The following is a 14,828-nucleotide window of genomic DNA, read 5'->3' on the forward strand; positions in this document are numbered from 1 at the left end:
GCCGCCTCCCTGCCCGCGGTGGGATGGAGCCTCTGGGCACACATCTCTCCCATGTGTTACTCTGCTGAGTGGGGCTCATCCAGCCAGCGAGCTGTGGTTGTGGGATGGGCAAAGCCCTGTTACCAATCCAAGTCTGGATCACTATCTCCCTACAGTCCAGAAATGGCTTATTGCTAAAAACAAACAAAACACAACTGAAAAACAGCTCCCAGAGGTGACTGTGAAAAGGTCTATCTGCCAGAGGAGGCAGCACAGTTGAACAGGTTACAGCTTCAGAAGTACTGTTCCGTAAGAAAGCACAAGTTGTCCATCCTAAACAGCTTGCATAAAAAACATGGACTATAATTCACCTTCACTTTTCCTAACCTGCATATGGCTCATCACTACTTATTCTACTAAATACTATTTAAGTTGCCACTATCAGAAAATGCAGTGATTGCAAAAGATTTTAGCACAAGCTGAAGCTTGATAGGCTTCATCCTTTCAGATGCACTACAATGATGGATCTTTTTCAGCTGGAGGGGCATGACGATGCCTGCCTTGATCTTTGCATCTGAAAGTCCAACTCAAGGCTGGTCATGGAAACATAGGGAAAGGAAGATTAGTTACAGGGGATGCAGGTAATCTGTTTAGAACGCAACATTTGTTTTCCCAAAAATTACAGTTTGGTTTTGTCCCAATTCTTCCTCCCTTTTGGAGGAACTCTAGTGAGGCATGAGTTTTTACATGCTTTCCTTCTCACAGTTTGGCATTGCAATGCTGAAGCACAAGGCCACTGAGGTCATGGCAAGAAGTAAGAGAGAAATGAACACACACAGGTGTCAAAATGATAACAACACAGGTTGCAGCATAATATCACTAGTACAGTGACACACATTTACACAATATTTTGTTCATTAAATATAGGTCACTTACTTGCAAATGGTAAACACCATTAACCTGGGTGGCCTTTGTTTGACAGTCACTGCAGATGCAAATAACGATTAAGAAGGTCCAACAGAAATTGCAAATGAAAGAGTGAGTCAGATCTAACGCAAATTCCTCAGAAGTACAAACCAGCAAGCATGCCACCGATGCAAGCTGGTACTTTCCATCCTTGACGCTCTATATTTAGTGTCCCCAAACACGCAGTGCTGTGGCACTGTCATTCCTTCCACTCCTGCCACCCCACGTCCAATAGTGAAAAAGAAGGAGCAGACTCTGAGACTGTCAAGTCAGAATTAATTATAGTCAAACATTATGCCTTATATCCTGTGCTGGGATCCCACAATTTCAAATCCAAAACTTGAGAATGAATCCTCAGTATCTGCTATTAAGAGGACATGCAGCTGATTCTGCTGCAGAGATGCCAGACTAGGTCTGACCTGATATGCCCACCTAGTGCATCCCCTGCTAGCTCAGCCCTGAAAGGAGGGAAGCCACATCAGGGCTGCAAGCCCTTCTGTAGGGGGATCTCAACTCAGTAGCACACTGAGGTAAACATTGCATACGCTGCCAAAACCGGCAATATATTACACAACATACACAGGCAACGTCTCACATCCAGACAGCATGTATAGAAACTCCCCATCTTAATCCTAATTTAAACACTAACTTCATCTCTTTATTCTGTAAATCCATAAGATTTTGTTTAAATGTCCCAGTCAGGGACAAGGAAAAACCCTACTTATCTCAGAATAGTATCATAAGAGCCAGGACTTGATACATACAAAACACATCATAGAAGTACATAGCCCGTATTAGGAGTGAACCTCCTCACTCTGTTCTGAAGATCAAATCTTTTCAAGTTATCTCCATCCAAAGGGCAGCTGTCACTCACAGGTGCAGAGGAAAAAATAGCTATTGATTGATTGGACCTCACAGCCCTTTCATGTAGCATATCATTGTGGCCCTGCAAAGGTCAAGTCCAGTGGCTTCAGAGAAATAAATAATAATTCTTGCAGCCAGGCACTCAAGGGGAGAGCGGTGTCCTGAGCTCTGTCAGAAGCTGTGTTGCACCCTGAAGCATAGAGATCATCCTGTTTTCCAATATATTTTCTTTACTTTGTTGTTACAAGGAAAACCTAGTACCCACCTAATGTCTCAGCCTGCTCTTTAAAAGCAATTATGTTAGACATGTTCCAGTTCTAAATTCTAAGAGAAATGTTGTTAAATTCCCCAATATGAAGCGCACTTGCAATGCAAACAGCTGCTCTGTGGTGCAACCAGTCTCCAGCCTTCCCAGATTGCTTCCCACATTGAGCAGCCTGTGCCTCCTCTCTGCATGTGGTTTCATCCACCTTAACACCCTCCTCCCACGGACTGGCTCTCTTTGGGCATTTACACACTGTGACACAAAGCATCACTGGATGGGATCCCACCCTGTTGCGGGACAGTCTGCTTTTCTGCTTACACCCACCTGCTCTAATTGGAAAATAACACCAGCGTTTTTCTTCTGGGAGCAAACACAGCAACATACATCAACACCCCTAAGACACAGACATTCAGGATGTGTATCATATTGACCTTATTTTAAAAAGACAATTAAGCCACAATAGGTAGCACAGACTTGTCAGCAACATGGCCCTGAAATATGTTTTGAGAAGATCTTGCAGGTTTCAATTGCATTCTGCTTTTCCATAAGCACGTTCAGCAGAATCCAAATGATTCAGTACTGCACGACGGGAAGTGGGGCATGTAGATCCTATTCCTTGGTGAGCACTAAATCTGAGGTCTAACGCTAAATCAGAGGTCTAATGCTAAAGCAGAGGTCTAACGCTAAAGCAGAGGTCTAACGCTAAAGCAGAGGTCTTACTACTGTGAAATGTTTGCACAGCACTATAAATTTACACGGTGATTAATAAGCCCTGATAAAAGCATTCTGAGCACTTCTCATTGTCTTCATGCCCAACACTTCTGTGCTAGCACCTTTTAGTGAATACCTCAAAGTAGTCTAAAAACAGTAACTGCTTTATCTGGAAGATTTAGTCTTCCCTTTACAAACTGAGAAAAATTGAAGCAGAAGGAATGACATGAGCAGGTCACGGCAGGGGTCATGTCAGATTGGTACTCATTCCAGTAGAGGGGAATGTTACCAGAACAACAGAAACAGTCATCAAGGAAAAATATGTAGCCTGATCTGGTACTTCTGAGGATGAATTGTAAATTGAGAAAACTTGCAAATTTTGCATTTATTTTATCTGTATTGGAAAGAGAAATTCCAGATCTACAGAAAATCAATACAACAAATTTAAGGGTTCTGATACACAATTTATTATGTACCTGGTGACCCACAGTAAAAAAATCACACGCACCCATAGCAAACATAAGATAAAACTCCAAGGTTAGTTGCCTGGAAGGAAGTTTATACCAACAGGTTTTACCTTACACTAGTGATAGGTGTGCCACCATGCCTCGGTGGGTGGCAATCCTTACCCTCTAATGTACCCAGAGCTCCACCCCCAGCTCACAACCAGCCAGGCTTGGTCTCTTTACCCGTCTGAAGGCCAATACCGCAGTTTCAGCTTCTCTCTGGGCATATGGCCTAGCTCGAAAGCCATCACAGCACTCAGAAATTTCACAGACATAATAGCTATTTCTTCAGCGTGGTTGATCCCACTGCGGATGGGTAGGCTGCTAGCCACCATATAAGCATCACTGGTGGTTTCTACCTTTAGCAACAAAAAGAGCACAGCTATTCTTATTGCATATCCTAGATATGGGTTGCAGGGTGCAAATAAATCTGAACCTTCCATCCTGCAGTGACTATTTTCCAAAATGTAAAGAAAAGTGGGGGGAAAAAAGCCCAAAAATATTTTGAAGTTACTCTATCAATGGTGCTTCACTGGACTAACCTGAAATTTTATTCAGTTTTTTTTCCTAGGAGAGATCTTCAACCACTTCACAACTTTCTTGGGCAGATGGGGAAACAAGTTTCCTCCTCACACCCATTAATAGATTATGAAAATGCATTTGCTACTAACGGGCCTACTGAGTTACTCTAGCAGAGGTCCCTCTGCAAGACCAACAGAAGACTCACGACAAAAGCTTTGCTATTCCATGACTATTTGCTCAATGGCCAGAAAGTGCCAAACACCAAGTGTTTTAAGGATGTTACAGAGGAGGCTTTACAAGTCACTCAGGAGACTGACCACTGATGCTGAGAGAGCACAAGTTGCCGCTCCACCAAGCAATCAGCCGCTCTCTCCAGTGAAGCTGGAAAGGAGGAGGGAAAGGGATAATTTCCTTTGTAACCACTGTTTCTTGTTTTCCATTGCCTTCATTTGCCCTGATTTGCTTTGGAAATAGGCAGAAGTTACTGAAAGCATTTTCAACAACTTCAGTAGGAATCCAGGAAAGCGATGCATGGAGATCACTGCCCATCATGCTGACGAATACTGCCTTCCTGTTTCTTCCCCTGCTTCTGATATTCGTTTGCATCCTCCACTGGATTTTGTTTCTTAATTTCAAGCATGTTAGAGCAACACTTTGGTTAGCAACACATTTGTACAGAGTGTCAGTCAAAAAAACCAGGCAACACTGATGACAAGAGCTCATCTATCTTCCTTTTCTCTGCCACCAACTGCACCAGTCCTTCCAAACAATCAACATATTTTTCCAGTTTGTTCACCATGTTGTCCAAGATCCTAGTGTGCCTATTGGGGCATATACAACAAGGTCACATTTGTTTACCATCTGGTGCCAAGCAACACAGCATATTGTATACAGTTTCAGATTCCAGTAGTTTCCTCCTGGTGGCTGGATTTCATGGCAAGGGAGGGAACGACTTTTCTGTTCCATACTCCAGGCGTTCTCACGAGGTGCCATAGTTTGATCATGCTTGGGTCCTCCTACCACATGTCTCTGCAGAATCTACATACACTGCTACTTACGTAGTCATTTCTCACACTAGCTTAAAGGGGTAGCTTGCTGAGGGAATTTTGAAAGAAAATAATTTTCCCATCTGGCAAAATTTCACACTGGCCTCACTGGAGCAGAATAAAGGTTCCTCTAATTCAAAAGCCTCCCTCTGACAGTAACCACCAGCAGCTGCTTACAGAAAGTGCAAAAGCAACAGAAGATGTACACAGTCAGTCTCAGGGTCCTCTATAACAACTATTGTAACCTACAGCTACCTTGCAAGACACAAAGCTGTAGACTTGCATCCTGGCCAAATTCTATCATAGATTATTATATAATAAAATACTAAGATACTGAAAGGAAGAAAAAGGAATTGCCTGAAAGAAGGGGTTACAGGGAGGGGAGATCGGGGGTATCTGCTTTCTAGTAAGCACAACTGTAAAGGATGAGGCACTTTTATTTATTTTATCTTTTTTAGCTTATTTTGAGGCTTTTTATATGTAGCAAGATTAATGCAACCTATTTTGCTTCAATAAGAGACTAGAGAAAACATTTGAAATGAGTGGGGAAAGTACTGACCACAGATACAGAAAACTAAACAGGAGGCACTCCGTCACCCGTGACGCCTGAAGCAACCACAGTCTGTGTTAAAAAAAAAAGGGGACTAGCTTACTATTTGCCTAATTAACATGACATCTGGCTTCAACTGGATATTAATGGTCTTAATTTCCTGCCCTAAACCACCGAACATTGTCGTTGCAGGCTGTTCAGCAGCTACTATTTCCCTTCTCTGCAACAGCCGCATTTGAGTGGTGAACAAAACTCCTGCACATTTCACATGGTCTACAAAACATTTCTGATACCTGTTGTAAGGTGAAAGGTACAACGTATTTGTGGCAATCAGCCTTTCACAAGTGAGCAAAACTCACCCTTCATGGCTTACTTCTCTTGACCACTTTTTCACAGAGAAGAAAATTAGTCTCTGCTCTGTATTTTCATCCCAACAAGCTCTTAATGTGGTGATCTCCACACACACAGGGATGAGTCCTTGATTCTGTTGATAATCTCTTAACACAGCAAGCGTGATTCATCATGATCCCAGGTCCCCATATGGCTATTCTCATTTTATTATTACCTGTATTTGTTACTGAAAATGTGTATAACAAGAAAAGGGATGTGTCCTTCCTATAAAGGGTTCCAGCTCCCCCCTTGGGAAAGCTTCCAGGCGGAGGATTGCATGCCATCAGGGAACCAGTAGGAATTAGTGCCAGAACTTGCACAAATAAGAATATCGAATAAGGAGAAATCATCTTTCAAATATGCAATGGACAAGAAGATATCATGTGAGTGCTTTAGATACGCTGGAGAGTGGCCATGGTTGCTGAAACAGATATAAAATCACCAAGTAATTTTGCTGAGCTGCTTGAAATTTTGGGCATGGTGGAAGTGTAGGGGACTTGGAGAAGTTCATATGGTTAGTTTTTTTGGTAATAGAGTTTACAATCAGTGATAGGATCTCTATCTAGCATTAGAAATCCAATAAAGGAATAAATAAGTAAGCTTAGGTAAATTCTATAATCTTGTAGAATATTTATCAAAAGGTCAAAATCTGTACAAGCCTTCAAAGATGAAAGGTGACATCTTTAGTAAGCAGACAGATACATTACTCTGTCTATACTCATCTCAGGGGTTCTATGTTTCAATGCAAATGCAGTAAATATAGCTCCTTCAGGATGTAAATACGTCCTTCCAAAAAGGATTGTATGAAAAGATAGTATAAAACAAGCAATATAATATAATCTGGCAACAGGGGCTTCAGAAATCCTTGCTAGCTCTCTTCTCCATCCAGCAAACTTTCCCTCCTGGAGGGGATCCTGTTTCCCACCAGCCCACACAGTACCATGGTTCTGCTATAGCTCCATAGCATTGCCCCATCTACCTTCAGACATCTCCCAGTGACTCAGGCCACAGGCTGATGTCGGTGCTGATGCCTAAATCCAGCCAAGTGGTACCTAAGAACAGACTCAGACCCAGCTCACAGACCCAGACCTGATTTGGCTGTACAAACAGAATAAAAAGAACAAGTAGGAAACTCAAATGCTAGGAAGGATATAGCTGTGCCAACAGACTGCTGTAGAAGTTTGTCTTAGGAATAACTTTAGTCATTTAGTCTAAGATAGATCAGAAAAAGACAGGAGAAAGAAAAACGGAACAGTCATGAGGAGAGGCTCTAGAAAAAGTGAACCCCAACAACCAGAACTGACCACAAAACAAGAGCAAACTGGTTCAGGTAACCACAGGGCAAAAAACAGATTAGACATTATGTCTGTTAAATGACAGGATTACAATTCTCTTGCTATAGTTCTGCCATTGCAGTTCTCTATTTATGGTCAGATATTAAAAGCAACACTATGCCCCAGGGCACTGTAACTCAGACACTGAGCACATATCCATGCCCAGGTTTCCATCCCAAGAGTGAAATAAGATCCTCATTCCTTTGTAGTTGTCACCTGAAGGTTGGCCGTAATTTACCAAGAGGCTGCCCAGTTGTTGGGATTTCTTAACATCTTACAGTTTATAAAAATACCAGGATTAAGATTTTCTTTTATCAGTTATTTCTAGGTACGGGGAAGTGGAGCGAGGCATTATTACAGGCGTTATAATAGAACACGATTAGTGCAGCAGCACACTTCAGCTTGCTTCGCCATCCTGTAATCTTTGGCAGGACTTCAGCGCCTCTGCACCATGCTGGCAGCAGAAAGCAACCGCGAAACTGGTTTGATCAGTGCTCGGGGTGTCTGCAAGGTGTGGTGTTACCTGGGCTTGGCTGGTGCTGCTGTCCTTGCCCTGGCATTCCCAGAGAGGGTTTCAGTGGAGGGGCTTAAAATCTCTCAAAATCAGCCTGAAGAATTGCCTAGTGATGATTGTGGAGCTGTACCAGAGGACATATTTGACAAGATTGGTGTAATCTCTTGACTAATTTTAAAGCTGCTCACAAATATACATGCCCTGATTTTCAGGGCTCCTAATTAATCAGGCAGGGTTCAACTTTATTTTGGTGACCAACTCTGGAAGACACTAACTTAAGGCTTAATCCTTCTAAGCCTTAGTTCCCACCTCACACACTCCCCCCCCCCCCTTTTTTTAATGTGACTGTGCACACCACAAACTTCCGTCAGTTAACATTTATAAAAAGTCATTGTCATCTTTGAAAAGAGCAATGCTTTCCTCACTTCCCAAAGTTCCTGACATGAACATGAGTTCTTGTGACTCTTAAACATACTCACTTGGAACTGAAGTTTGGCAAAATTCATTATGAAGTCCACAAAGTGGCCTGTCTTTAGGAGGAAAGCCAGCTAGCCAGCTGATGGAAGCAATTTAATTTGTTGGACTGCAGGCAGATGCACACAGCTATTTAAGAATCCATTTCTACTATCTTTTTTCTTTCATTTTTACTTTATTTTATGAAGGGGGGGGGCACACCAAACTGCTCTGTCGTCTAAAGCTCAAGACCACAAGCTGTTAAAAATGGAATATTCTCTTCCCCACAGAAATTCCTGAAAGTGGGAGACAAGCTGCAAATAAAAGAAAATATTTTGGAGGGGGAAAAAAGAATACCTGAAAACCTGTTAAAATATAGTTCCTTCATGAAAAATCATCTTTCTTTAAGTGAAGAATACTGATAGTGGAAATCTTCCAGCCACCTATAAAGTATGTTTTTCTAAAACATGCTCCTCTCTCCCAATTCATCAATGTACACCGAGCCAGCAATCCCTAAGAAGACAAGGCATTTAACACATTAACTTGTGGATGAGAGGAACACGGTCCATCTCAGCTTCTCTCTGCCTTTGCTGCATGTTGAGCAAATGGGAGAAACTAATGTTTTGTCAGACCTGCCTGGATCTGATTTAGAGGTACTGATCTCAACCTCATTTAGTGACAGTGAAAATAGTACCTTTAGCTACCACCTCAAAATACAGCTGTAGGTGGTATATGCTCACGAGTCCTGCAACCGCCTCTCCAGCTACAACCTATGATGGGAAGCAGCCTGTTGATTAACTCCAATTGTATACAACCGGGAAAATCACCTCACTGAATGCTTACCATAGAAATGGATTTTATTGCAGTTTCAGATTTGCAGTAAGTGCTCTTTGATCTCAGATGGCCTTCCCATCATTTAACTTTTTTTTTTTTTTTTTAAACAGATCTAGCCCCATGATTTAACATTTCCTTTACAGGCATGGCATACAGCAGGACTGCATCATGCAGGTAGGCCAAGTAAGAACATACCTGTCCTGGTTTCAGCTGGGATAGAGTTAATTTTCTTCCTAGTAGCTGGTATAGTGCTGTGTTTTGGATTTAGTATGAGAATAATGTTGATGATAACACACTTATTTTTTAGTTGTTGCTAAGTAGTGCTTACAGTAAGTCAAGGACTTTTCAGCTTCTCATGCTCTACCAACTGAGAAGGCTGGAGATGCCCAAGGAGCTGGGAGGGGGCACAGCCAGGACAGCTGACCCAACCTGGCCAAAGGACTATTCCATACCGTATCACATCATGCTCAGTATGTAAACTAGGGAAAAGCTGGCTGCGGGGCTGCTGCTCGGGGACAGGCTGGGCATCAGTTGGTTGGTGGTAAGCAATTGTTTTACATTTGCATCCCTTGTCTTTGTCGGGTTTTATTTCTCTCTCTTTTTGTTATTTTCCTTTTCATTACAATTTTTATTATTATTATTATTATTATTATTATTATTATTATTATTATTATTATTATTATTATACTATTTTATTTCAGTTATTAAATTGTTCTGATCTCAACACATGAGTTTTCTCACTTTTACTCTTCTGTTTCTCTCCCCCATCCAACCAGAGGAGGGGTGGGGAGTGAGCAAGTGGCTGTGTGGTGCTTAGTTGCTGGCTGGGGTTACACCATGACAACACCTTAACCAACAACCCTAAACCAAAGTGCAACAAAAATGCAGCAGTCTCGAGATGCTGCCTGGGTTTGGTATTTGCCAAATCATTTTCAGTTAAAAGTACATTTCATTTTCAATAAATACATTCCAACTTTGTCCCAAATACAGCTGTGATTCCAGACCATAATAATTAATTGACAATCCATAGCTAGAACTAGCTAGTATCATTCTTCAAGTAGGAAGGAACAAAAACATGCCTAGAAATGTCCTATGTCACTCTTACACGGAGTTTGGGATTCCTTAGTGCCTTGGGACTGAACACCACACACAGGTACCTCAGATGCATGTTGCTTGGAGACAAACTTATTCAGGTATGCAAATCTGAGGAAATCACAAACTGGGAAAAGGAGGAGGCTTAATTAGAACATCATATTAGGCAAGTGCTGTAAGGAGGGAGCACAATGTTAAACCACTTCCTCGAAGAAAGGGAGCTGTGAAAGGGCTGTCCCTTCCAGTCTTTCCTAGCCCTCTTCCAAAAAATCTAAATACTTAGTAGATTCTGCAGGAGAGACGAGGGTGACCAGGAACACATGCTTGTAGGCTTGGAGAACACTGCTGTTCTCAGTGCATCTTCCAGGAAGATGTCCTGAAAACCAGAAACAATGCCCCTCCTCTGGCATGCAATTAGTAACTCCAACATTTAATCCAATCAAACCCCTGGAAAAGGCTAGAAATTAAGGTCAGCTCACTGCTGCGGTGTGAGAACTTTAATGCATTAGTTAGTTTGTTGATTTTCTCCTATTGACCAACAAGTACATAATAAAAAAGTTGTTAGACTTACTGCATTGCTGCTGACCTTAAACTGTTAAACAGACAAGTTTCCCATTTAGCAGATCTGTTTAACTTCTACCATAATTGACTGACATCTGAAGAGCTGTGGATTAAAACAATGATTGCAAGGGTGAGGGGGAAGTGAAGAAGCACATACAGTCATTTCCCTTCCAATTTGTCACAGAACAAACAAAGCTACTGATCAGTACTAATATTACAGGAATTGAACTTGTCACCACATAGCAAACACTTATGTGCAGAATTTAACCACAGACGTGTGCCTGGAAAGCCCACTGGGCTGCAACTGAATAGATAAACATGTATTGCTTGCTGAATATCAGGTGGCTGATGATCGGTTAAAGATCTTGTGGCAATAGAAAATTAAGCGCTTTGTGGCAGCTGGAAACAGCCACCATTATTTTACCCATTAATAGTCCTGAAAGTAAACTGCCTGGAGGTAATACAAGAAAGGACCGCTTTTTATGCAAGAGGATTGCCAGCCGCAGGCTCCTCTTTGCTGTACAGAAAAATAATTACTTCCAGAATATCAAAACAAATCTATCAAGTGATAGAAAAATCCCTGTGAAAAGCATTTCCTTGAGTGATGGTGGGTAGCAACCTAAACCAGCACAGAAACATCTGCAAACAAGACATCAGTGACAACTAAAGACAACAAGAAACAGCTTCATTCATCCTCTCATCTTCTCTCTCCTCTCCTTTTGTGGAGGAAAACTCATTTTCTGAAATAGGTATTTTACTAAAAAACTGAAAAATTTTTATTAAAACACCTTTTTTTTCTGGCAATGTTGTGTTAAAACCTAGAGCACCATCAGTATCTCGGAATTTCACAGTTTCCAGTTACGCAAGAGAGCATTTTCCCATTTTTTAGAATGGAAGAGGATATTTCTCCCTCTTTCAAAACTGTGGGACTTTTCAAGAAAACAAAAAGTCAATTCCCCATTTTTTTCTAAATTTCTGAAAAAATTAGAATTTTCCAATGGGGAAAAACAACAGTAACAAGGACAAAGTTCCCCTCCCCACCACTGCTCAGAGAAAATATCCCACTTTTCATGCCCAGAATTACTGACAATATATATATCAAAGTCCAGCACCTGAGAATCCAGGAGTAACTGCTGCCTCCAGAGCTTTCCCAAGGAAGAGACACAAGTACAGGCTTTATTTCTATTACTCTAGTGTCTGGAGAATGTGGGTGGGTGGGGAGACCACCTCATTATAGTGGGCATTAACTAATGTTGATAAGCAGGGATGGTTGGAGCCCTGCACAATCAGGTGAATCACAGAAAAGCCCAGGAGGACCGGTGCAGACTCTGCTCCTGCTCCATGCTGGCAATCAGCAGCCTGGCTTGTACGCATCCCTCACCCAACACTCTTCATAAGCCCAACCCTAGCACTGACCACCTTTCTAACCACAAACCCTCACCATTGTGGCAATTAATAAAATGCAGTTTCTGCCTTCTCCTTTTCCGTCGATTCACTCTGACCTGCTTCTAAACAGGTGGAGGAGCACAGTTTCCTACCTTCTTTCTGATCTTTTGCTTTTACATTTATTTTCTGACTTGTGTCACTTTTTCTGCAGTTCAGGGAGGAGAGAAAGTTACTGTTCTGATTTGCACTGTCCTGTTGAAGTCCTGAATATGCAGTTGCATAGAATCATAGAATATCTCAAGTTGGAAGGGACCCATAAGGATCATAACGTCACACATGGGCATGATTTAGGTCGGAGTTTATTATATTCCTAGTTTCATATGTGAACACTCTTCTCCTCCCCTCCCCCCAGATAAGAGCAAAATGCTTAATCTACAGTAAGTAGAGCAAAGTCCTCCTCCTGCACAGTTAGGATGCACTGGGGAAAGCAGCACATGCTATCAGCACGGTCTTGGGGCCAAGTACAATGCCAGCAAGAAGTCTGTCAAAAGATCATTTATTTGTGTATAATTTACCTAGCTAGACTCCACGGCCTGTGCTTGGGCCATCTATTGCTGCAATACAGAATTATATGTCTTTCTAAGGTCACATGACAGAAGATAATATGTATGTATTTTAAAAATGACATAATGAGTTTGGAAACTACATAAGAGGCAGACTTTCAGTGATCACAGCTTCCATAAATTGTACACTTGCAAGATGCACACAGCAGATTCCTACAGGGCTCAGACGCAGAATTCTATGAAGTGGTCCTGAGTACAGACATCGTAATTAGAGATATTCCAACAACTGGATCAGATATCCATTTAGATTCAGAGTTTTGCTCTGGGTGGATGAACTGCATTTTTAAGCTCCTGTTTTTTCTAGATGGAGATGTCATTTGTCTCTGTGTCACAGTGTTAGGCACACAGTAACCCTTGCTGAGTGTTCTGACTTGCACAACGCTACTGAAGTGTGTAACATAATGAAGTCCATAAAATAAATTGTGAAGAGGATGGTTGCAGTATTAGTCACAATAGCAGTTTTCAATATTCACTAACAGCACGGTACCTAGCTGCATTCTAGCATGGAGAGGAACATCTCCTGTTTATAAAGCCTCACACGCTTTCTGCAAGAGCCAGTAAGAAATATAAATCATCCTTTAAACAGCTAACAGTAAGGACGGAGTCCACACAGTTTTGGAAATCCTATGATCTTTAGGAACCACATATATCCTCAAAAACTGACAGCTTTTGACCAAGTATTTATTACACACTTGAATATTAACCACAACAAACTAGGAAGCATTTATTTACTGTTAAAACCCAAATATGCACTAAGGAAATAATCACCACTTGCAACACTATCCTGTTTCTATATCACATAGAATAAGAGACAAGTGCTATGCATTACACTCCTTTCTCACCTCAGCACAGCACTTTCTTACCTTCCTAGGTAAGAAACGCTAAGAGTAAAATTCTGATAAAGCCAAGCTGATTTGTACTTATTTTTGCTCCCTTAATGGATTTCTGCTGATACTTTGCAAGAATACCACCGACCGATTCAATAGACAAAGGAAAACTGTATTTAAACTGAAACTTACTTCTAGCAGCAGATGATCCGTACTTGACATTTTCACGGTGAAGTGTTGCATCTTTTGTGTTGTATCTGAGCTTAGCAGCAATGGTGACACTGACTGATCTGCTTTTCCACAGAGGTCCACAATTCATCTGCTTAATCCTATACAGCAACTTCAGGTGAGCTTCCAAGTAACACAGCAGAGGTCCAGCCAGAAGATGTTTATAAAGTACTTCTGCTAATCGCTGTGGAGGGGACATAATTTTGACAGAAGTGTCAGAGAAGGACATTGTCCAGCTTTGCTGTCTGATCATACCCAAACATAGGGATATTTCAGTCAGAAGGCCAAAAAAAGTACCCTAGAGATTGTGACAAGAAGATGGCCTTTTATTTTGTGTCAGAAAACAGAAGGCAAAAGTTATTCTGTAGTGCAACTCTGAATTGTTCTATGGTCTTCATTAATCACAATTGCCATTGGCTTCTGCTTTTCGTCTCATAGATCAGTTTGGCTTTATTGGTCCCCCACAGATTTCAGTTGTTTTCATACTTTATAGTACCATAATAAAGTTCCAGGAGAAATCTTAGGCTATTATCTAATACAGTTGCCATACAGCTGAAAAATTACCAAACCTGGCACAAATCACAAAAGCCGTGATTTTGTGTTTTACAGGACAAATTCACACCCAGAGTAAACCCACTGATCCAGGTATTTGCCCAGCTCTCCAGGTAAGTTCTTCAAGAATTTGAAGCAAACCAAAATGTAAAGATTAGAGCCCAAATTTTGGAGACTTCCATACGTGTGGTATTACTAGATTTGGAATAATCTTCAAAACCTCAACTCCAGATACTTTCTCCTTGAGAAAACTTGTAAGGCTGATTTTTAACAGCTTTATGTCATTGATGATATCATAACTGAAGTTAACCAACGGAGTAAGGTCTACGGAGTACATTGGGAAGTACCTAGCCAATGAATGCAGTTTAGAAGGGTGTATATTTTAATTTTTTACAGTTATGGCATCAAAGAACAAAATTAGAGAGAAGAAGGATTTCCTGATTTAGCACCATTTTTATGTGCAACTACGTGGTTCAAAGCCGCCTTTTCTCAGGAATGTGCGATCCTGGAAATGATCACTTCTCCAGCTGCTGACATGTAATGGCCCAACCCCCTTTCTCTCTACTCTCCACCCCCAAATTGCCTTCAAATTTCAATGTAAAGTTCTGACATATCAGCTCCAAAA

At 41.4% G+C, this 14,828-nt stretch overlaps 1 protein-coding gene across 1 annotated transcript in view; it reads right to left on the minus strand.

Moving 5' to 3' along the window:
* Positions 1 to 13,819, minus strand: part of GPAM (glycerol-3-phosphate acyltransferase, mitochondrial) — a 93,974-nt gene extending 80,155 nt beyond the window's left edge. Inside the window, exon 1 of the mRNA XM_087764534.1 lies at positions 13,616 to 13,819. The gene's annotated coding sequence lies outside the window, so the exon portion shown is untranslated. The remainder of the gene's footprint in view (positions 1 to 13,615) is intronic.
* Positions 13,820 to 14,828: the final 1,009 nt, after the last annotated feature.

This window comes from Nipponia nippon, unplaced genomic scaffold, assembly GCF_047370975.1.
Source record: "Nipponia nippon isolate SJK-2023a ecotype South Korea unplaced genomic scaffold, ASM4737097v1 scaffold_3, whole genome shotgun sequence".
NCBI classification, from domain to species: Eukaryota; Metazoa; Chordata; class Aves; order Pelecaniformes; family Threskiornithidae; genus Nipponia; species Nipponia nippon.